This window comes from Muscardinus avellanarius, assembly GCF_963383645.1.
Source record: "Muscardinus avellanarius genome assembly, chromosome: 20".
Classification (NCBI taxonomy): domain Eukaryota; kingdom Metazoa; phylum Chordata; class Mammalia; order Rodentia; family Gliridae; genus Muscardinus; species Muscardinus avellanarius.
Genome location: NC_137806.1, coordinates 15,496,099 through 15,520,052, shown reverse-complemented (window position 1 = coordinate 15,520,052; position 23,954 = coordinate 15,496,099).

Sequence of the window (23,954 nt, the reverse complement as noted above, 5' to 3'; positions counted from 1 at the left end):
TTGGCCGAGTAATCCCAATATTGGGGAGGTTGAGATAGAAGCATTGCAGGTTTGAGAACAGCCTCGGCAGCTTAGCAAGACTGTTTCAATATAATTTTTTAAATGACTGGGGTATATAAAAATTTACTTTGGATTAAAACCATTCCTAACTTCTCCCATACTTGTCCCAGATGTGCAAGAGATGAGGAAAATGGTCAATGCGTCTTATAGTTTCCTTTCTATAGAATCTTTAAATCTCAGGATGAGGTACAATGGGATGTTTTGACAGTTTACATTGTAGAATGATTAAATCAAGATAATGACACATTTGTTATCTCATATAATTACCACTTTACGGTAAGTGATTGCTGTATAGGCACTGTATATAGAAGGCTTTTGAAGAACCCAAGCACAATCTGGAACTATGCATTCTGATGCCTGTGTTTTGTGGTTTTCATTTGCGAAGGCTGCCAACAGCTGTAGTTCTTCTAGAGTAAGGTCCTACTTTGCTTCTGTGATTCAAATGCTTAGAAAATTTTAGTTTCTTTTTAGGTTAGTTAGCTTTTCATCACTGTGAAAAAAAATACCCGAGGTAATCAACTCATAAGGTAGAAAGATTTCTTTTGGCTTATGGTTTCAGAGGCACCAATCCACGGTTGCTTGACCCTGTTGCACTGGGCCATTGGTGATACGGTGCATCATGGCAACAGCAAGAGGCCTGTTCGCCTCATAGAGATCAGGAAGCAAAAAGAGAAAGGCAGAGAGGGGCCGGGCCTCAATATCCCAACCACAAGCTTCTTAACGTCCTTCCACTGGGGAGGGCCCACCTAGCAAAGGTGCCACAACATCACCAGAGCCCAGGGATCAACTCTTCAACCCATTTTGGGGGACATTTAAGATCCAAGCTACAGAACCCTCTTATATCTCTGTGTAGTATTTGGAGGCCATGCTAGCTAGGACAGATTTCTCTACCTTGAGGGTCCACAATTAGGACTCCAAAAATCACCATGTCAGCATCTTCCCTCACTGAGTGTATTAGTCAGGGTTCACTAGAGTAACAGAACTCACAGGAGATATATATGCATATGTGTGGCAAAAGGGGATGGATGACATCAGCTTAGAGCCTACAGCAGTGTAATCCAAGTGGCCAGTGTGGCACGTGGAGAGACAAAGGACCGAGAGCTGGAGTCCCCGAACAGGAGTGACCAGTAACGCAGTCCCAGTCCAGGGTGGATGGCGAGGGACCTTTCCAGAGAAACCTTGGTAAAAGTCCAGTTCAAAGAGCAGAAGGGCTTCTTTTTTTTTTTTTTTTTTTTCTCAAGAAGCACCGGCACATGTGCCTTCACGAGGCTTTCTCTTCTCTGTATCCAGGTCCTGTGCTTATCAGAACAGTACTGCCCACATCCAGAGCAGGACTTCCTCTTCAATCTGCCATTACATATGCCAATCATCTCATCAACACACCTAAAGTCACATCGTCTTAAGTGTTTCGTAATCCAGTCCAATTGACCATCCATCACACCTAGGCAGGCTAGTCTTTGGGGTACTCTTACATTTTTGACACATCTCTCCAGCCCCAGTTATTAGCTTGCCTGCTACTTGGCTAATGATATTCCTTCTGAGTACTCTTTTCTGCCTCTACGTAGAAATTTCCCAGCACCCAGTGAATGAGACTAGTTTTCTTCTGGTTAAGCAAACCATGTGGAATAAAGTGATAGTAACATGAGGATAAAAGTTTTCTCAGTTCTTTAGATGGTTTTATTTTATACTTAGAACATGATAAATTAAATATGCAAACTCCTTTGCTCCTTGAACTGCCCCTTTAGAGTTGCAGAAAAAGGTTCCAAATACTCATAAATTGAGGTGAGAGGACAGAGTTTTCAGTCACCTGAATAATGATTTCCCTGCTGAGAAAAGGGCAAGCAGTAAATAATTTTATTTAATACTGAAAATACAGAAAATGGTACTTTAAAATTCATCTTGAAAACACGGTCCAAAAATTCTCTTGGCTGTAGGGAAAGTCTTATAATAGAACCAGAAAAAAAAAAGTGAGGAAAATAAAAAAGGAAGAAATACTCCCACCCAAAGACTGATTTTATATGCTTGTTTTTAAATCAAGAAGTACTCTCTAAGGAGGGGGCCGCAGGAAGAGGATAAATGTTAAAGTCCATGGACCTTTTTCATCAGGAGAAATTCTAGGAGATAATGAGATGGAAATGCTTGACAGGTCTCTCCAAGGACACGGCCGGTAAGCTGCTTCAATGGCCGCTCCAGAAACCCAGCTCAAATTTCTTAGACTTCTCAGCCATTAAAATTCCAGGAAAAGGAAGCTAATTTCGCAGGTAGCCAGTTCCAACTTCCTGTTGTATGCTCCTCTTACAAAATGACAAGAAGAGGATTATATAACAAGAACAGGTATGGCAATGTTTCCAGGTACATGTAAAGACTTGGTAGATAGAAATTTCCTGAGTGTCTACAACTTTTTGTTTGTATATAGTCTTTTCAGCACAAAAGTTCCCTTTAAAAAGCTATCAAAGGGACTACCGATGAAATTAATATAGCCAGTGTGCTTCTATGCCTTGTGGAATAGGTTTAGAAGAGGCATATTACACAGAGAGGACTGGCATTGATATACTGAAGACATGGTGAAAATGGGAAGAAAATTCCTGTACAAGGTAGGTTGGGTAATTAAAAGAGGAGAACAAACAAGATATTGACCAGTAATGAAAGTTATTAGGTACGATATTAGATCATTTCTTTTTTTGGTGGTACTGGGGTTCCTGGAAGCCCTTCTACCTCCGGGCTACACTCCCAGACCTATTTTTACATTTTTATTTGGAAACAGGGTCTCCTAAGCCAGTGCGCACGGCTGGCTTCGAACCTGCACGATCCTCCTGCCTCCGCCTCCCAAGCGCGGGGATTACAAGCGTGCGCCACCACGCCCAGCCGATATTAGATCATTTCTAAAGGTGGTCATCAACAATCTCTCTGCCTCCATTCCTGCACACACATGCCATTCCATTCACAGGTGGAGTCTATTTTCCTCCTCCTAGATTCTTGGCTGACCAATAACTTGATTTGACCAAGGAAAAGCAAAGTAATAGGATTTCACTTCACTTGGAATTCTGGGCCACAGCCTTAAAATACTTGGAAGCTTCTATTTTCAATTTCTTACACGTCAATCATACAGAGAAGCTTCTAGACTATATCACGGTGAAAGGCCACGTGTAAAAAGAGGCGCCCAACCCAGTCTCCAGTTCTATGGTTTGGATATGGAATGTTCCCCCGTAAAAGATCATGTATTGACAACACAAAAATGCTTGAAGTTGAAATAATTGAACTAGGGCTCTATCTCATCAGTGAAATAGAGATCTATTGATGAATTAATAATCTAAATAAACTTCCAGGAAGGTAGCTACAGGCAGGCAGACTGTGGCTGGAGAATGTAGGTCACTGGAGGTGTGGCTCAGGAAATATTTACGTCCCTGTGATGTAGGATAGAAGAAATAAGTAGTTAGAAAGGAGACAGACAGGAAGGAAAAAGTAAAATATAACTTTAATGTAAGAACCCGGACCTAAAGTACTTCAGCCTCTAGTCCAAAAGCCAGTTCTCTTTCCCAGGCCTGACTCTCCCCAAAATTCCTAGGAAACCTGTAGATCCTAGAGTTAACAATATTTCTGAGAAAATCTATAACTTACGATATTACAGCTTATCCATCAACCAGCTAACGAGAACCCCAATCAACCGGAGATCATCCACCCTAAGGCCGACCAGACCACAGACCATCAGGAAGCACCTTGGGACTACTGGACTGAGATCATCCACCTTAAGGCTGACCAGACCACCTGCCTACCATAAACTGCCTCGAGACTACCAGATTGAGCTCTTCCTCACAAACCTCTAGCCCACCCCTCATGAAAGTCCCCTGTAAGATGAGAACTCTGAATTCTCTAATATGCCTTTCTCATTTTGAGGAGGCCTGCATTTTTTCTTTTATTTTTCTTCTTTTTTTTTTTTTTTTGCAGGTTTGGGGATGGAACCCAGGGTATTTGACCTCCTAGCTACACCCCCTGCCCTATTTTTTATTCTTTATTTTGAAACAGGGTCTCACTAAGTTGCAGAGGGCCTCACTAAGTAGCTGAGGCTGTCCGCGAACCGCAATCCTCCGGTCTCAGCCTCCTGAAGGCTGCCACATTTCTTTCTTAAATGTGTATTTCCTTCCCTTTCCCAAATAAACCTCTGTCCATGTCTCTGACTGGTGCGTGCTGAAATGCTTTTCCGTCATGTTAGCCAAGGACCCTGCAGATCCTGAGTTCCTGAGCTGAGGACTCACCCCAACACCTGGAGACTTGTCAACACCTGGAGACTTGTCCTCTCTCTCTCTCTCTCTCTCTCTCTCTCTCTCTCTCTCTCTCTCTCTCTCTCTCTCCTTCTTCCTGGTTACCCTGAGATAAGCAGATGCCTTCTGCCATACCCTGTAACCATGATGTTCTACCCTGTAGCCAACCATCCATGCACTGAATCTCTGAAACCATGAGCCCAAATAATATTTCCTCCTCTAAGTTGTGCTTGTTGGGTGTTTTGGTCATAGCAATGGTAAAGCTGACTAAAATATCCAGCTAGTCCATCACTTTTTGAAAGGCAATATTTGTGAAAGAAGCCATCTTAATGTTCAAGCCCCAGCAGAGCACTCAGCAGAATGCAGTTACCTGAGCGGGTGCAATCAGTATCAAGTTGAGCGTGAGTACATCTCAGCTGAGCACAGAGAACACAGAAAAATCGTTGAAAATAATAGGTTGTTATTTTAAAACAAGTTTTGAGTAATAGGTAATTAACTAAAATAGGTTCTTTGTTTCAATTCACAATGCAGATGTAATGTGACAACATTTGTGGCTTAAATGGTGAGTAGAAAAGATATATGTGCAAACTTCTGAGTAATTCAGGAGCTTCCTGGAATGCTGGCGGGAAATACATAACAAGCCAAGTAACCAGAAGGCTGCTGCTAGCTTTGGCAAGATGAAGAAATGGCAGGCAAACTGAAATTGAGTCGAAGGGTCTTCCTGATACTTCTAAACTCAGGCCGTGTGGTGGAATCGCAGAATGCTGAATAATACAATGCAGAAACAATTGCTTCCAAGGTCTTTTGTATGAGTCTGGGAGAAGTAAAGTGGTAAAATCACAGTTGACTGGGAGGTGAAAAATATAGAAAGGTGTTGGGGGTAGGGGGCTGATACAGAGAAGTGAAGATAACTGTTATGGTTTGGATAAGGATGTCCCCTGAAGATAGGCTGATGTTTAATAGGTGGTATAACTGAATCATGAGGTTTGTAATCTCGAATTCATTGTAATGGTTTTACTGGATAGTAACCTAGGCAGATAGAGTGTCATATAGCTAGATAGGAACAAACAGTTCAGAGAAAAGACAAAGACAAGCCTTTCCAAAAGGAAATACAGGAATTGCTCCCACCCAGCTGTGGTCAAAGACTTGCAGTGTATTACATTACAGCTTTAGATTTCCCACATGACACAATCCTGCTCAGACATACTAAGATGTGGTGTGAGACCCAAATTACTATACATAAAAAGGGATGAAATCTCTAGGCATTAGAAAACAGCCTACCAGCTGGGCATGATGGCGCATGCTTGTAATCCCAGTACTTGGGAGGCTGAGACAGGAAGGATTGCAGGTTCAAAGCCAGCCTCAGCAGCTTAGTGAGATTCTCAGCAACTTAGCGAGACCCTGTTTCCAAAACTAAAAAATATAAAATAGGTCTGGAGGTGTAGCTCAAATGTAGAAGGCCCCTGGGTTTCATCTCCTGTACCCCCCCCACACACACACGCCTACCCTGTGGCAGGCAAGCTCCCCCTTTTGGCCCTCTCTTCTTTATTCTCCTCCCAGACTTCTTAGCTCTGTAGGCCTCCTATAGAACCTACCCAATAAAGCCGTTTTATACCTACCCTATCTGCATTCTTTGTAGGAGATCTTTCTTTAAGAGAAACAAGAAGCAAGGAAAACTCACAGCATTCTAACAACTGGAAGGCGTGGGTCACTGTGGCCTGGGGACTGCAAGGCTCTCTCTGCTTCTGGCCTTTGTGGTGTTGGCATGGGGTGTCTCCTCTTATTAGAGTTCTTGTCCAGTGGATCTCAACAAATGAAGTCCATGAACTATAGAAGGGTATAAAAATATGAATTTATTTTAAATTAGGGAAAGAAAGAGGACAAAGCAGATTCATTCCCCAGAGGGAAGGTCCTAGAAAGAGAGTGATTTTGAGCCTTTGGGGAGTGGGCTTTTAAAACTTCTTGAGGTTTTCTATCTGTTCTTTTCTGAATGGTCAGAATTGGGTTTGGGGAACCAGTGACAATGCAGTTTCCATCCTTCACTGGAATGACTATCTGCTGGCCAGGGCTCAGATTCCCTGGTGCCCATGTCTCTCAACTTTCTGCATACCTACCCAACCTCACAGAAAAGGGGATGCAGATGGTCGCCTTCTTCTTCCTGCTCTCAGACCCTCTGCCCAGCCTCAGTGTGAACGAAGAGGCCTTGTACTCTGCTCTGTCTGCTTCCCACCTCCTGTCCCAAGCTCCATAGCCTTCACCCAGCCTCACCTGTGAAATCTCCAGAACTGTGAGCAAATAAAACTTTCTTCCTATAAGTTATGGTCATCAGGGTCACAGCAGAAAGAATGCTAATTAAAACAGTAGCCAAATTTATTAAGCCAGTTATCGAATCTGGTGATTAAGAAACTCTGAAAAATTTCTGGAGATATGCCTCAGAATAATCCAATCAGATCACAAGAAGGCTGGAATAAGTAAGCACGCTCATACACAAACATGCATAACTACACATGCACAGACACTGATGGTTTTCTAGGAGTGCTGGGAAGATAGGGAATATCCTCTTTAATATATTCCAGGAACCTAATTTCTGAAAAAGGCAGAGCAGCACATGCATTGACTAGGGCTTACATGTGAGACACAATGACATTCTCGATGAAACAAAACTCATGAGCTATGATCTTTGCCAAGCCCAGAGCTAGACAAGCAGCTTCCTTATCTTAAAATTGAAAAGAATTCTCCAACAGGAGAGATAAGTGCAAGTCTCTTGTATCAGAAGTTCCCACTGAGAAAATCACGTCTTCTCACTTCTGCATGTCACAACAGTCCATAGGCAGCTAAGTGACAAATAATTAACGCATTAAAGTCTCCCCAGAAACTGCGAGGACAATAGAAACTGCTTCAGGAGGACATAAATTTTATTTCATAATGAGAAAATATATAATAACAGAGAAAACCTGCTAGTTCAAAACTTCTGACAAGTGAATTATTATTTTCCTGACAGAAGTCTTCAAGGTGACGGGAGAGAAATCCTGAATCAAAAATTTTAGTAAAATATTCTACATAAAATAAAAAATTAGATTGTTAATTGTACCTCCTAAGGCTTATATCTCTATCACTTTTTTTTTTTTTTTTGGTGGTACTGGGGTTTCCAGAAGCCCTGTTACCTCCAGGCTACACTCCCAGATCTATTTTTTATATTTTTATTTGAAAACAGGTCTCTTAAGCCAGCACGACTAGCTTCGAACCTGCGTGATCCACCTGTTTCTACCTCCCAAGCGTGGGGATTATAAGCCTGTGCCACCACGCCCGGCTCTATCACCTTCTTGATAAACCTAAATTTGCTTATGTGCTTGATAGTCACTAAAGTATAGATTTAAAAATACTACCATATCAAATTGTTCACAATATTTTAGATATTTTCACTGTTATATTGCTAAAGCACATGTTTATTTTCTAATAATTCTTGAAAATTTCTCTACTTTTACTTTTTCTTCTATTTCAGTTCACTAGTAAATGAAGTCATTAGGTACTTTAGAAAAAAGAAGGTAATGGCTTATTCTTGATTCTTTGATTTTTTTATTCTTTCTGTGTCTAAAATGCAACTATTCCAATAAAAGCATCCTATTTTAAAGAACCAAAATGTACCTAACATCATTATTGTTAATGAGATTTAAGTTTAAGACAACTCAAAAATTATTACATATAAAATAGCAACTTAGATTTGGCAATTTGTGGTCAAAAACTGTGATGGGAAAAATTTATTGTTTTCTACAAAAATATTGAAGATTAGGATGCTGAAAAAGGAAGATCACAGGTTCAAAGCCAGCATCAGCAATTTAGTGAGACCTTATTTCAAAATAAAAAAATAGGGCTGAGAGTGTAGCTCAAAGGTAGAATGCCCATTGGCATTCTACATTTACGTGTGTGTGTGTGTGTGTGTGTGTGTGTGTGTGTGTGTATGAAATTCCTTCTGTTTGTGAAATTAATTCACAAAATATCAATAACCATCTATCTCTTAAAGAGCAATGCTACCTACCAGCATGGAGATCGTTATTTGATCCATCCAGCAACTTATTTTACAGGTGGCAAACAAAAGAAATTGAGAAATCAGTCCATGGTCTTACAACCAACAAGGAATTTGAGATTTCAAAGCTCATCTTCACAATTTCAAGGTAACACAAAAATGTTGATGGCATCAGTTACAATAGAGAATATGTCTTCCTATTTTAGAACTTCAGATAGATAGCATTGATAAGGAATTAGGATCACAATCATTTTTCCAATACAGTTTTAAAATAAATGGAGACCAGCATTATGTTAGCAAAAATTGTTTAATTTGTAATGCCAACATTTTAGCAATTCTTCAATTCAATAGTTTTTGTTTTTGTAATTGTTTTTAAAGTACTGGGGATGGAACCCAGGGGCATTCTACCTCCAAGTTACACTCCCAGCCCTAATTTCTATTCTTTATTTTGAAGCAAGGTCTCATGTGGAGGGCCTTTCTAAGTAGCTGAGGCTGGCCACGAACCTGCGATCTTCCTCTCAGCCTCCTAAGTACCGGAATTACAAGCCTGTGCCAACATGTCCAGCTATTCAGTAGATTGATTCATCTCAAGTACAGAACACCTGTAAAAACTTAAATATAACATCTAATTGTATATTATACAATATAACTGCATTATAATAAAATAATATTTGTATAACATTAATTAGTATTGATTAGTATAATATATGTATATAAGCTCTAAATTATGGTTTCCCATCTATTGTACTGAACCTGCGTCAACTTCTTTTTTTATTGGTGCATTTAATCATACATCATAATGAAGTTCAGAGTAATAGAGACATACGTGCACAAAGCATTCGGTGAACCTCCATATCAATTTCAATAAAATATTCACAGAGTTGAAAATTTGAACTTAACTTGGAAAACAAAAGTATTAATAGTACACATTTCTTATGAAATATTTTTTTTTGGTGGTACTGGGGTTCCTGGAAGCCCTTCTACCTCCGGGCTACACTCCCAGACCTATTTTTTACATTTTTATTTGGAAACAGGGTCTCTTAAGCCAGTGCGGCTGGCTTCGAACCTGTGCGATCCTCCTGTCTCTGCCTCCCAAGCACGGGGATTACAAGCGTGTGCCACCATGCCTGGCTGAAATAATTTTAATTAGCAGTAAATGCCCAATGTATAATATTTTAAAAAGCAGAAGGGTTTTTTTGTTTGTTTTTTGTTTTTTTTGTACTGGAGGTGGAACCCAGAGGCTTTCTACCTTCAGGCTATACTCCCAGACCTATTTTATACTTTATTTGGAAACAGGGTCTCACTAAGTTGCTGAGAGCCTCACTAAGTAAATGAGGCTGGCTTCAAACCTGTGCGATCCTCCTGTCTCAGCCTCCCAAGTGCAGGGATTACAAGTGTGTGCCACCATGCCTGGCTTAGCAGAAGGTATTTTTTTAATGTGTATTGGGGGTTGAACCCACTGTGGAAATTCTACATTCAATCTATATCCCAGCCTTTTTATTTTGAAACAGGGCCTTGCTAAGTTGCTGAGTCTGGCCTCGAACCTTTGATTCTCCCATCTCAGCCTCCCGAGTATTGGGATTATGGGCACATGTCATTGTGCCTGGCTCAGAAGGCATTTATTTATTTATTTATTTATTCATTTATTTATTTATTTATACTTATTTATTTTGCAGTACTGGGGATGGAACCCAAAGGCATTCTACCTCTGAACTATATCTCCAGCCCTATTTTGTATTCTTTATTTTGAATCATGGTCTCACTAAGTTGCAGAAGTCTCACTAGGTAGCTGAGGCTGTCTGCGAACCCGGATCCTTCTTCCTGTCTCGGCCTTCTAAGCACTGGGATTATAAATGGGCATCATCAGATAAAACCCAGCTCAGAAGGCAATTTTAAAAGATGACAACCGTTTTACCTAGAGATATGGCACAAAATTTTAACAGTTGTATAGAAGTCTATCTCTTTGGGAAGGAGCCTAGAGATTATTTAGTCCATGAACAGTTAAGGCGCAGTTTATCCGGTAGACTCCGGGCTGCTGGGTGGTGCAGGAAGATGGTAGACCTACATTCTTGCTTCCCCGTGTGATGTTCCTTTCTCTCTTTGGTGCCATCCTTCTAACTTTGCTGTAGCAAGAGAACTCAGAATGCTGGAAAAGTCACTGTTCACCAGCTAAGTAGACATAGAGGCCCCATAAAGATGCTTGCAGTTTAGAAACTAGCCAAAAATATATAGCTCTTATCATATACTTCAAAATAAATTTGAAAATCGAGAATGTTCCTCTGCAGAACAAGTTTCAGCTTGATCAAACCCACAGTCCATTAGATGGAAGACTGGTTTACCTCAGCCCACCTCCCAATCCTCATACCTCTCATGACTGCCGGCCACTTTGAAAAGTATCTATTAAGGTTTGAATTTCTGTATGTTTTTAGATGTTGTAAGGAAAAATTTGAACTATTCTTAGTTATCAGTGCCACTGCGGAGAACTAGAAAATGGTTTTCAGTGCTTTAAAACAAGGGCTAGTATAAAATTACTTGTAAAATAATCCTCAAGTATGTTTTGAATCTTAGCTTTGCTTCTTTTATTCCTCAAACCCAGTACCATTTCCAAGTCTACCTATAAGCATAGAATTAAAATAATAATTAAAACAAAAACCAAAAATCCAGGTCCAGATACCCCGCTGCTGATGATGTGAGTTCCATCTTGGAAATCCTTGGTATCCTCAAAAGCCAGTCAGACATCAGCCAGAGCCATCAATCAACACATTGATGGTTGATAACAGAAACAATGACAGCCACGCAAAGTCTGCTCTAAATACTTTGTTTACTTAATCCTCATAGGAACCTTTAGAAGTAAATGTTACCCCATTCCCCTGGTGAAAAAAATGGAGATACAGAGGAGAAAGATCACATAACTGGTAGTAGGCAGGGGAGAATGGAGTCTAAGGTTGGCTGCAGGGCCTGGCTCTTAACCATGCCTCCTTTGAACTCAAAAGAGAGAGGTTGAGGTCTCTTGGGTTCCTTGAGTCCTCTGAAAGATGGTTTTCTCTCTCCACCACTCCAACTGCAGTACCAAAAAGATTATAGAACAGAGATTTCTCAAACAAAAGATCCACCCCACAGAGCTACTGGGCGCCTACAAGTCTGAGCAGACCGAGGCAACCAAGTGCTTGTTCCCAGGATGAAGAATAACAGTCACCTTCAGAGGTGATCTTTGGTCTCCACCTGATGTCTTGAAACTCTGAAATTATAGTTCTGCCAAGGCGTGGTGGTGCACACGTGTATTCCCAGTACTTGGGAGGCTGAGACAGGAAGATCGCAGGTTCATGAACAGCCTCAAATACTTAGGCCCTCTGCAACTTAGTGAGACACTGTCTTAAAAAAAGGAATTAAAAATAGGGCTGGGGATGTAGCTCAGAGTTAGGGTGCCCCTGGGTTTAATCCTCAGTACTGAAAAAAATAATAAGAGTAATAACGGTTCTTCACATGGCATTCGTGAAACTTGCAAAGGGGAAAAAACTGTATTTTTGTTTGCACTGTGCTTTAACTGAAATATAGCATTTTCGTTCATTACAAATGTTGGTGACAAACTGCAATAGGAGTAGCAACACCTGTGACTTTATACTCAGTTGTATTCACATCTATTTTCATATCACAGACATCTCAAAAGATTTCTCACACCACTGACTCTTTTGAAGTTCCATTAGTTACAAGACTTATTGCTAAATTTTGGTACATTAAGATATCAGTAAAGAAACACTTTGCTAAATCAGAAATATTTCTCAATAGTTTGGTAGTGATATTTCTTTTCTTATATTTTTAATTAAAAAAATTTTTTTCGGGTCTGGGGATGGAACCCAGGGACATTCAAACTCCAAGCTACACCCCCTGCTCTATTTTTTATTCTTTATTTTGAAAACGGGTCTCACTGAGTTGCAGAGAGCCTCACTAAATAGCTGAGGCTGTCCACGAACCACGATCCTCTGGTCTTAGCCTCCCTAATGCTGGGATTACAAGCGTGCACCACTACGCCTGGCTTGGTTGTGATATTTCAATATGATTGGTATCCTTTGTAATCCTGTGTATTTCATTTAATGCATTTAACAGAGCATTTTGGGAAGAGATCCCTGGATGCAGGAAAATTCAAATCCTATAAAACTGACCCCTTTCAATCTCTTCCACCCCTTAGGCATTGACCTCATTCAGTCAACACAGCCATTGCTCCTTCTATCTTTGTGTGTATGTCTGGCACACAAATGTGTACACACACCTGGGGGCATTCTACCTCTGAGCTATACCCACTGCCCTACTATCCTTTTCATGAAACAGAATTTCATAAGGCTGCCGAGAGTCTCCCTTAGTCTTTGAGGTTGTCCTCAAACCTACAAGCCTCCCAAGTACTGAGATTATAGGTGTGCACCACCATACCCCTGTCTTCTGTCTTCTATCTATAAAGTTGGCAGTAGACCTTCCCAGAAGATCCTGAAAGAGCAGAGCAATTTTGAAGTTTTCCCCCAGAAAGCTCCAGAACCTAGATTTAGAAATCAAACCAAAATATCACTCTCTGTGTGGGATGATACACGGTGCCGGAGGTATAAGGTACGATCCTCCCTTCCTCCCTCACTCCCTCCGTCCCTCCTTCCCTCCCTCTCTTCCTTCTCTAGTTTCCTCCTTTTTTCTTGTACAGGTATCAGACAAATTACCCCTTGCCCCTCTCCCTTTATCTTTCACCCCATAAATCTCTTGTATATATACAAGAACCTTTTCAGAGGACTTGAACTAACCCAAACTATTTCTGTCCTGTTGCTTTTAGACTGATTTCAGAGACTAGTGTTGTTGTGGCAATATCCCTTATTAGCTATATTTAACAGGATCATACATCCTGGCTTGCCCAAAACAGCTCCAACTTATATTTGTGGTCAAGCAAAATTATTATTATTATTTTGTGTACTGGGAATTGATCTTGGGGCATTCGACCTCTTAGCTATACTCCTGGATCTTTTTAATTTCTATTTTGAAACAGAGCCTCACTAAGTTGCTGAGTCTGATGTCAAACCTGCAATCCTCCTGTCTCTGTCTCACAAGTACAGGAATTATAGGAGTGTGCCACCACACCCCGATCAAGCATAACTACTGATAGTCCACTCCATGCTCCTGAAGTCTCCCATGTCGGATAATAGATTATATGATTAATCCATCTGTAACCAATATTCAAAGACTCATCTAATGAAATGTTTCCCATAATGTATTCTGTAGAACTCAACTCTTAGAGGATGCTCAAGGAAAGAGGGCTCCCTGGATAAATCATCTCAGAAATACTTTTATAAATTCCAGTTCATACTAGGTGTTAAAATCTTGAAGAAGTCTTGCAGGGAGACTTTTCTAATACTGCTTCTCCTCAATGCTTCCCAAGCTTATTTGACCTGATGACAGTTTTACCTTGAATCCATAATTCTACTGAGTGGATCACAGCCGAGATGGAATTCTGTCCACGACAGCTGCCCTTCACAATGGCTCAGAGTGCCAGGAGGGCCAGAGCGCCACTGCACGCAGAGGTGTTGGCATGATGCACGAAACCACTGGGCCCCAGGCTTTCCTGGCTCCAGATTCACTGCGGAGTGCAGTCCACATTAGCCACCGTGATCCACAAAGCCATTTTGGCCCTTGGTTAAGTGAAGTCATTTGGATCTAAATGTTGCTTTTAATGGCTTCTAATTTTGCTCATAAAATTTTTCAATCATAAAAGTCCTTATTTTTAGTACCCACTCGGGAATTTTGTCAGCAAATCATTGGCTCTACAGTCACTAAGGTGATTGTGAAGAGCCCCTTCCATCTGGCCAATTTTCCTGATCCCAGCCCTGCCAAGACCACATCATAAACTTAGTTTATCAACTTGGAATGCAGGAGTTAGCTGCCTCTATAGCTAGTACATTCAGTTCTTGGTTCCCCTTCTTCTATTAGGCAAATGCTTATCTGTCTTCTCCCACTAGCTATAAGTCCTTAGAAAGCAAACATCATACTACAGACATGCACGTACTCCCTGTGTGCTGTGCTGTGGATATATACATACCCCCAAAACTTATATTTTGGCACTTGAACCCCGAGGTGGTGGCAATAGGAGGTGTGGGGGCCTTTGGGAAAATGATTAAGTCTCTTCCTTTTGGGGAGTGATTTTCTGCCCCCATGAAAGGGATTATGCCCTTAGAAAAGAGATGTCAGAGCACTGCATGACTCTTCCCTCTCCTTTGCCACATAAAGACACAGCCTCCGTCCCATCCCTTTGGCCTTCCATCACTCACCTCTCTGAGGATGCAGCATCTGCTTCTCTGGAGGATACAGCAATGAGGTGCCATCTTGGAAGCAGAGCATGCCCTCCAGACACCAAATCTGCTGGTCTCCAGGACTTGGAGGAATAACTTTCTATTATTTACAAATGACTGACTCTAAGATAATTTTATAGCAGCAGGAATAAACTAAGACACTATATATTTTGGCAAAATGCTTTATGCTTAATACCTAGTTAAATGAATGGAAGTAAGACTGTGAAACAGAGAAATAAAAACAAAAGAAAGAAAAAAGGAAGAAAAGAAGAAAGAAAGAGGAAGGAAGGGAAGAAGAGAAAGATGTTACCAGCACATTAAAAAACTAAAAGATGGCCTTTTGTTTATACTAAAAAAAAAAAAAACTAGCTTGAGCTGGGTGTGGGGGTGCACTCTTGTAATCCCAGAATTTAGGAGGCTGAGACAGGAGGATTGTGGTTCGTGGACAGCCTCAGCTACTATTTAGTGAGGCCCTCTGCAACTCAGTGAGACCCTGTTTCAAAATGAAGAATGAAAAATAGGACTGGGAGTATAGCTCAAAGGTAGAATGTCCCTGGGATTCATTCCCAGTACTTAAAAAAAAAAAAAACCCACCTAACTTGACATTTGGTTAGAATAGTGTTTATGGTTTTTTGTTGTTGTTATTGTTATTGTTATGCTCCAACATATTTTAAATACTATAATGAAAATATACTTTCCCAAGTGTTCATAAACAAGGAGCCCAGGGAAACAAGGGAAATGAATGAAGTGTACAAGAGGCTGCTGTGTTTCCATTAAAGAAACCCTGATTCGATTCACTTCTATTGTTTTACTTTTTCCGATCCCCAATCTACTGAATTAGACAGTAATTGTTATGAATTATACCGGAAGCTATATGAGTATTGTTGATATCAAGGAAAGGACAAGTGCTTAAATAATCACTTCTTTTAGTTCCTAGGTAAAGATACAGTTCTCTTGCTATGAGGCCTTCATCTTAAAAATATAATACCAAATTCCCCGACTTAAAAAAACATAATACTCTATTATATTTTATCATTCTAATTTTGAGTCATAAATTACTCAATGGGACAAAACAAAATATCCCATTTATGCCAAATGATGATCAATTAAAATATAAATTTAGAAGACTAAAAAACTAAAGAATGACGGGTCCAGCCCGTCAGTGGTGGGGGCTGACAGGAAAATGAGTGCTGACGGCCGGAACAGAAACACACCAGCCGGAATTCGAGTCAAGCAGGATCTCGTTTATTTCTCTCAGGCAACCCAATTTAAAGCAAAAAACTGCAAGGGGGATTTCCAACAGGAAACTATTCTAACCTATCAAGCTAAAGGTCACTCTTGCATGTGCAAAGCACATAACTTGCAGCCAATCATTATCCAATGCACGAGGGGTTCACGAGCACAGAAGCATTATTTGAGCCAATAAGGCTCAACATTACCAAATTGGGCTAGCGGGGGCAAGGAGAGTAGTTACGCCCTCCATACCCGTTTGGCGCTACATGTTGCAGATTCATTCATTGGAAGTTCAGGTGGTTGTGCAGACCTGCGCTAGACGCTACATGTAGCTAATTCATCGGAAGTTCTGTCAGGCAGTTTGAGCAGACCCCAACAAAAGAACTTGAGTTACCACTTTCACTTTTTGCCTTTAAAAATGGGGAGGAGGATCCGGGCGTGGTGGTGCATGCTTGTAATCCCAGAATTTGGGAGGCTGAGCCAGGAGGATTGTGCAGGCATGAAGCCAGCCTCAGCTACTTAGGCCCTTTGCAACTCAGTGAGACCCTGTTTCAAAATAAAGAATAAAAAAAATAGGGCTGGGGGTGTCGCTCAGAGGTAGAATGCCCTGGGTTCCATCTCCAGTGCTGCAAAAAAATTAATAATAATACTACATGTAAAATGTAGTATTATTTTTTATACATTTTTGATTTGGCATTAAGGGAAATGTCCTAGGTGAGATATTGATGATACAGTTCTGTAGAATCAACCATGCAATATTTTTTTCAAAAAAAAAAAAGAAAGAAAAAGAAAAGCAGAAAGCAAGAAAGTTAACCACTGAATTACAGTGATGTTTGTCTAGCAACTTCTGATCTGGCTTTCTGAAATTCTCTTAAAACATAGTATACAACATTAGATAAAAATTAAAATTAAAACCCAATACCACCGCAAACCCATGCCAGTGGGAATCACTTCAGCTTCATGTGAGTCCTATGGGCCTGACCAACTGAAGAGGCTAGGAAAGACCCTTCCCTCCTCAGGGTCATTCCTCAAGTCTAAACATGAGCCCTAACAACCATGGACACCCGGCTGCTGCTTTGTTTTTTTTTTTTTTTTTTGTTTTTGTTTTTTTGTTTTTTTTTGGTGGTACTGGGGTTCCTGGAAGCCTTTCTACCTCCGGGCTACACTCCCAGACCTATTTTTTACATTTTTTTCATTTTGGAAACAGGGTCTCCTAAGCCAGCGCGCGCGGCTGGCTTCGAACCTGCGCGATCCTCCTGTCTCCGCTTCCCAAGCGCGGGGATTACAAGCGTGCGCCACCACGCCCGGCCCGGCTGCTGCTTTGAATGAGTCTAGGTTTGTGTCTATGTAGGTGGGTGGTGGATATGGGTGATTGAACCCAAGCTCAACCTACCTCCAAGCTACACCCCTACCTTTATTTATATATTTATTTATTTATTTATTTATTTGTTGTTGTTGTTTGTTTTGAAACAGAGTCTTGCTAGGTCGCTGAGAGTTTTGCTAATTTCCTGAGGCTGTTGTCCCCCAACCTGCAATATTCCTGTCTCAGCCTCCCAAGTACTGGGATTACAGGCTTGCACCACCGCTAACGGCAGGAGTCTACTTTTGAGACACTCAGGAAGCTATGGGTCTTTCCCTACCTTTTTGCGATCCCTCCCCCAGATTATCACTTCTTCTCTTCCAAGTCCATTTGGAAGCTGAAACACCATAGAATCAATTGGGCAGGCAGGCAGGTGGCGGGCTGGATGGAGTGCCTTCCATTTTAGAGCATTAGTCTGCCCAGATTTGGTCAAAACCAGAGCATTTCTGTAGCAACATCCCAGACCACACTCCTCACTTCAAACTCCCCACTAGACATTACCCTACTTGGATGTCTTGCTGACTTCTTGAGGCCACAGTGAACTCAAAATCTGCCTCTTGATTTTTCAATCCCTCCAGTGTGCCATCCTGATAAAGGGCAACACCATTTTGAGTTAATCGGCCTACACACTGGCAATGGCGTGTGGCTCCTCCCACTCCCCACCCACATCCACATCCATAGTTTTTGTTGGAGGCTCCAGTGCTCCCCACCATCCCACCACTCGTAGCTGTCATCTTCACTTCTCTCAGAAGCAATAAGATGGTGGTTAAATTTGACTGGGCTATCGGGTGACCAGATATTTGATCTAACATTATTCTGGCTGTGTCTGTGAAGGTGTTCCTGGATGAGATTAACATCTAAATGGGTAGACTGAGTAAAGCAGATTGTCTTCCCCAGTGTGGGTGGGCCTCATGCAGTGAGTTGAAGGCAGAATAGAGCAGAAAGCATGGCCCTCTCAGCAGCGAGAGAGGATTCCTCCTACCCCAAAGCCTCAGATGGGACATTCATATTTTCCTGCCTTTGGACTTGACCTGAAACATTAGCTTTTATTGTGTCTTGAGTTTACCAGCCTTCACATGGAAACTTGCACCATCAATCTCTATTATGTAGGGGTGTGTGTGTGTGTGTGTGTGTGTGTGTGCCTTTTCTTGGGCAGCCTGTCTACCAAAAGTACATGAAAAAATGTTCAACATCATTAGCAATCAGGGAAATGTACATCAAACTGAGATTGCACCTAACTCCAGTTAGAATGGCAATTATCAAGAATACAAATAATAATAAGCACTGATAAGGATGTGGGAAAATAGAAACTCATATATACTGTTGGTGGGACTGCTCACTAGTACAGTCACTATGGAGACTGGTATAGAGGTTTCTCAGAAGACAGGATAGAACCACCGTGTGACCCAGCTATACTCCTCCTGGCATCTTTCTGAAGTAACAGAAGTCAGAACATTATAGTGATACATGCATATCTATGTTTACAGCAGCACAATTCACAATCGCCAAATTATGGAACCAGCCTGGCTATCCATCGACAAACGAATGGATAGAAATCTGTGGTATATACGCACAATGGAATTTGGCTGAGCCATAAAAAAGAACCAAATTATGTCATTTGAGAGGAAATGGATGGAACTGGAGAAAATTATGCTAATTGAGATTAGCCAGACTTACAAAGCCAATAGTTGTATGTTTCCTCTCATAGGAAGCTGGAGAGAAAATGAGCAACAAAAGAGACCTCGGGAAAAGGAGCAGAGACGCCAGTGGAGTGATGGGAGGGGCTTAGGTGGGAAAGTAGGCGTGAGACATAATGAAGTCAAATGTGAAGTTGGAATGCCAATCTCAGCATGTACAGGGAAGGGGAGTGAGGACTGAGATCCTGAGGGACACACACCACGTGCCGTGTGCATGTGTGTTCCTATCACGCTAAACACAGTATGACGTGTAATTACAATGCACCAATAAAAGTATAAAATAAAATAAAACTAGGGGACCCGGGTCACGGGATCCTGGGCCCCGGGCTGGACCGTGCGTAGCATGCCAGACCCCTGGAGAAACGGGGCCCAGTAAGACCTTGGGTCCCGGGCAGGGGTCGCGCAGGGACGCCGGAACCCAGAACAGCTGGGGCCCGGGTGGTAGGACTCTGGGCCCCAGGCGGAGTAGTGTAGAGCACACTGGACCCATGGGGAAACCGACTGGGTCACAGTGCTACTGAGTGCCTGATCCCACTACCTCCTCAAACCATGCATACTGTCTTCTCTTATTTAAAAAAAAAAAAAGGAAAAGAGAAAAAGAAAAAAGAAAAATACCGGAGAGGGGTTAAGAAGGCAGTGGCAGATGCCAGGATACTGGAGATGCAGACATAACTTACCCAAATGCGCTGGAACTTATGGAAAAATCCCCCGTGAAGGAGGACTGCTGTTTCTCTATATTGTTAAGAATCTTGGAAATCACCTGTAAGGAGAGAGTTTAGCGGAGACCAAGGAGAAAGGCGGTGTTGAAAGTGGTCTCCACAATGGCGGTGGAGACTTGTATTCAGGAGAAGCAGAAATCAGATCCTACCAACCTTAATATTTTAGGAGAAATTACACCAAATGTCAAATGCTACCGTCGCGCATGCTTAGGAACACTGGACAACATTTAGAGTGGAAAAAGAGCCTGGGAAGGATTTGAAATAGTGGAGGCAGTGGCAATATCAGTGGCCAGTACTCAGGGGAGGCAGACATCTGATGCATTACACCTGGAACCTTTGAAATAATAACCCCAGAGGCAGAATGCTACCACCATGCACCCTCGAGAACGTGGGACAATTGGTTGGGCAAAGAGGGTGCTCGGATTGGAGCCTGCCAAGGGGTGAGGCCGGCGACAGACACAGCAAAGCTGAGATAGGAGCCTTCCGTGAGGCAAGGCCAGTGCTGGGGCCAGTGAGGCTGGGATCGGAGCCTGCTGAGGGGTTAGGCCAGTGCCGGGGACAATGGCCAACATCGGAGCCTGCCGTGAGGCAAGGCCACTACTGGGGCCTCCGAGACCGAGATCGGAGCCTACCTAGGGGTTAGGCCAATGCTGGGGCCAGTGAGGCCAGGATCGGAGCGTGCCGTGAGGCAAGGCCAGTGCTGGGGCCTTCAAGGCCAGGATTGGAGCCTGCCGAGGGGTTAGGCCAGTGCCGGGGCCAATGGCCAACATCGGAGCCTGCCGTGAGGCAAGGCCACTACTGGGGCCTCTGAGACCGAGATCAGAGACTACCGAGGGGTTAGGCCGATGCTGGGGCCAGTGAGGCCGGGATCGGAGCCTGCCGTGAGGCAAGGCCGGTGCTGGGGCCTTCAAGGCCGGGATTGGAGCCTGCCAAGGGGTTAGGCCAGTGCCGGGGCCAGCAAGGCCGGGATCGGAGCTCACTGTGAGGCAAGGCTGGTGCTGGGGCCTCTGAAGCCGGGATCGGAGCTCACTGTGAGGCAAGGCTGGTGCTGGGGCCTCTGAAGCCGGGATCGGAGCCTGCCGAGGGGTTAGGCTGGTGCCGGGGCCAGCGGCCGGCACCAGAGCCTTCAGTGAGGCAAGGCCGCTACTGGGGCCTCTGAGGCTAGAATCAGAGCCTGCTGAGGGGTTAGGCCAATGCCGGGGCCAGCAGCCAGCATCAGAGCCTGCTGTGAGGCAAGGCCGGTATTGGGGCCTCTGAGGCCAGTATCGGAGCCTGCCTAGGGGTTAGGCCGGGGCCAGGGCCAGTGTGGCCGGGATCAGAGCCTGCTGTGAGGCAAGGCTGGTGCTGGGGCCTCCGAGGCCGGAATCAGAGCCTGCCGAGGGGTTAGGCCGGTGCCGGGGCCAGCAAGGCTGGCATCGGAGCCTGCTGTGAGGCAAGGCTGGTGCTGGGGCCTCTGAGGCTGGGATCGGAGCCTGCCAAAGGGTTAGGCCGGTGCCAGAGCCAGCGTGGCCAGGATCAGAGCCTGCTGTGAGGCAAGGCCAGTGCTGGGCCTCCAAGGTCGGGATCAGAGCCTGCCGATGGGTTAGGCCGATGCCGGGGCCAACGGCTGGCATCGGAGCCTGACAGAAGGCAAGGCCGCTACTGGGGACTCCAAGGCCAGGATCGGAGCCTGCCAAGGGGTTAGGCCGATGCCGGGGCCAATGGCCAGCATTGGAGCCTGCCATGAGGCAAAGCCGCTACTGGGGCCTCCGAGGCCGGGATTGGAGCCTACTGAGGGGTTAGGCTGATGCTAGGGCCAACAAGGCTGGGATTGGTGCCTTCCGTGAGGCAAGGCTGGAGCTGGGGCCTCCGAGGCTGGGATCAGAGCCTGCCGAGGGATTAGGCAGGTGCCGGGGCCAGCGGCCCACAACAGAGCCTTCTGTGAGGCAAGGCCGCTACTGAGGACACCGAGGCTGGTATTGGAGCCTGCCTTGAGGCTAGGACAGTGCTGGGGCCAACAAGGCCGGGATTGGAGCCAGCTGAGGGGTTAGGCTGGTGTTGGGGCCAGCAAGACCAGAATTGGGGCCTCCCATGAGGCAAGGCCACTGCTTGAGCCAGCAAGGTCTGGATCAGTCCACCAGGCAGCCAGGCCACTACTGGGGCCGTCAAGAGTGGGACCGGTACTTGCAACGCGGCATGCACAGAGAAATATCACAGAAAATAAAAATCAGATGCTTCCCCTAAGCAGCAAAAACTAGGAGGAAAGGGGCAACAGGAAGTGGTCGAGCTATAGAAAGAGCCCTATAGTGAAGCAACTAAGGTGACCAATCAGAGGGTATGGAATAGGGGAGGATGGAGCCTCTTTAAAACGCAGGAGGTACATAAACAAATGTGTCAAAGTTAATCCGCCAAACAAGTATGGGATCGAGGGAGGGGGAGGGAATGGGATGGGAGCTGGATGAGGGCTAATTGGATGATGTGTGCTTGTATATCCTCTCAAGTCTTGTATTCCAATGTGATATATGATTCCAGTGCACCAATAAAAAATAAATAAATAAATAAATAAATAAATAAATAAAATAAAACTAGCCCTAATCATCTCTAGACCACAGCTTCCCCCTCCCTATTCCATTTTCCACAGAGTTCTCAGAGTTCTCAGACTGCATGTCCACTAAGGGCACCACCCTGGCTCCAATTCTTTTTAGGTTTCCCATTCATTTCAGAACACCCCACACCCTCCAGAGGCTGCCTGGTCCCCACAGTTGGACCCTGCACTTAGCTCAGCCGCTCTAAGCTCTTTGGTCCAAATTCTCTCAGCTCTTTTCTACCCCCACAGTTTTGTGTGTTCCATTTCCTCTGCCTGAAACAGTCCTTCCACCCAGTGTGACACTAACTCTAATTCATGCTTCATTGCCTCGGCCAAAGGAAATTTCCATAACTTCTGAAATCCACAACTGCAAGACAAAGGTCCTATTACACATCACATTCTGTATTTTCCTTCTGATCCTGCAGTGTTACTATAAGTTACTTTCAAAACTGGGTGTGGTGGCGCACACTTGTAATCCCAGCATTTAGGAGGTTGAGACAGGAGGATCAAGGTTGGCGACAGCCTCAGCTACTTAGTGAGGCCCTTTACCACTCAGTGAAAACTTGTTTCAAAATAAAGGCTAAAAAATAGGGTTGGGGATGTAGCTCGAAGGTACTGGGTTTCATCCCCAATACCGCAAAAAAAAAAAAAAAAAAGTTACTATAATGATTTGCTTGATTCTATTTCTACAACTAGCCTGCCCAGGGATACCCATTAACCAAAGTGCATGACTATTCTATCTTCAAGAAAGCAGCGTGTGTAAGTATAAAAGAATGGCAAATCAAATATTTATAAGGGCAGAAGTTTTTTGTTTTGTTTGTTTTTGGGCAGTGCTAGGGATTGAACTCAGGACCTCATGCATGCTGGGTAAGTAACTCTACCACTAATCCACACCCCAAGCACAGAGTTATAGAATTTTAAAACCAGAAATAAATATCGTAAAAATAAGTTGTATAAGCCAGGCCCAGTGGCATATGCCTGTAACCTTAGGACTCAAGAGGCTGAATCAGAAGGATTGCAAATTTAAGGACAGCCTCAACAACTTATGTAGACCCTCAGCAATGTATTAAGACCCTGCTTCAAATTAAAAATAAAAGAGGATGGAGAATGTAACTTAAAGGGAGTGTAGCTTAAAAAAGGGCTGGGGGTGTAGAGGTAAAATACCCCTGGGTTCAATGCCCAATACCAAAACATACTAATAGTAATTAGTACAGGCCATCTTCTTTTTAGTTATGATACACTCCCATGGAAAATAAAACACAGGAAATACTCAAAGGAAACAAACTGAAATGTTAGCGGTGCTGATGGCCTTTGCTATAGCAAAGAGCTTTTTTCTTCCATTGCTTTCTTAGCAATTAGCTCTTTCTTTTTTAAGGAAGAGTATTAACTTTATTTTTAAAAATAAAATAAGGATGTTTTCTACCCAAAGAGTTATCTTTCCTTCTCAAGATATTTCAAAAAGTCCTTGACAATTCTGACAGAAATAATACCAAATGCCCATTACACTTCCTGCTCAGGCACTGAAAATAAACCAAAGCACAGCTGTGAGCCTGCCAAAAGGCTCTCATGTGTGTGCTCTCGGCCTGCATGAACACAAAACTCCTTAATAAAATATAAGAAAATCAATTTACCAATATATAAAAGGATAATACTTTAATACAAAGTGGGGTTTATCCTAGGAATGCGAAATTGGTTTAACATTCAAAAAGCAACAATGTA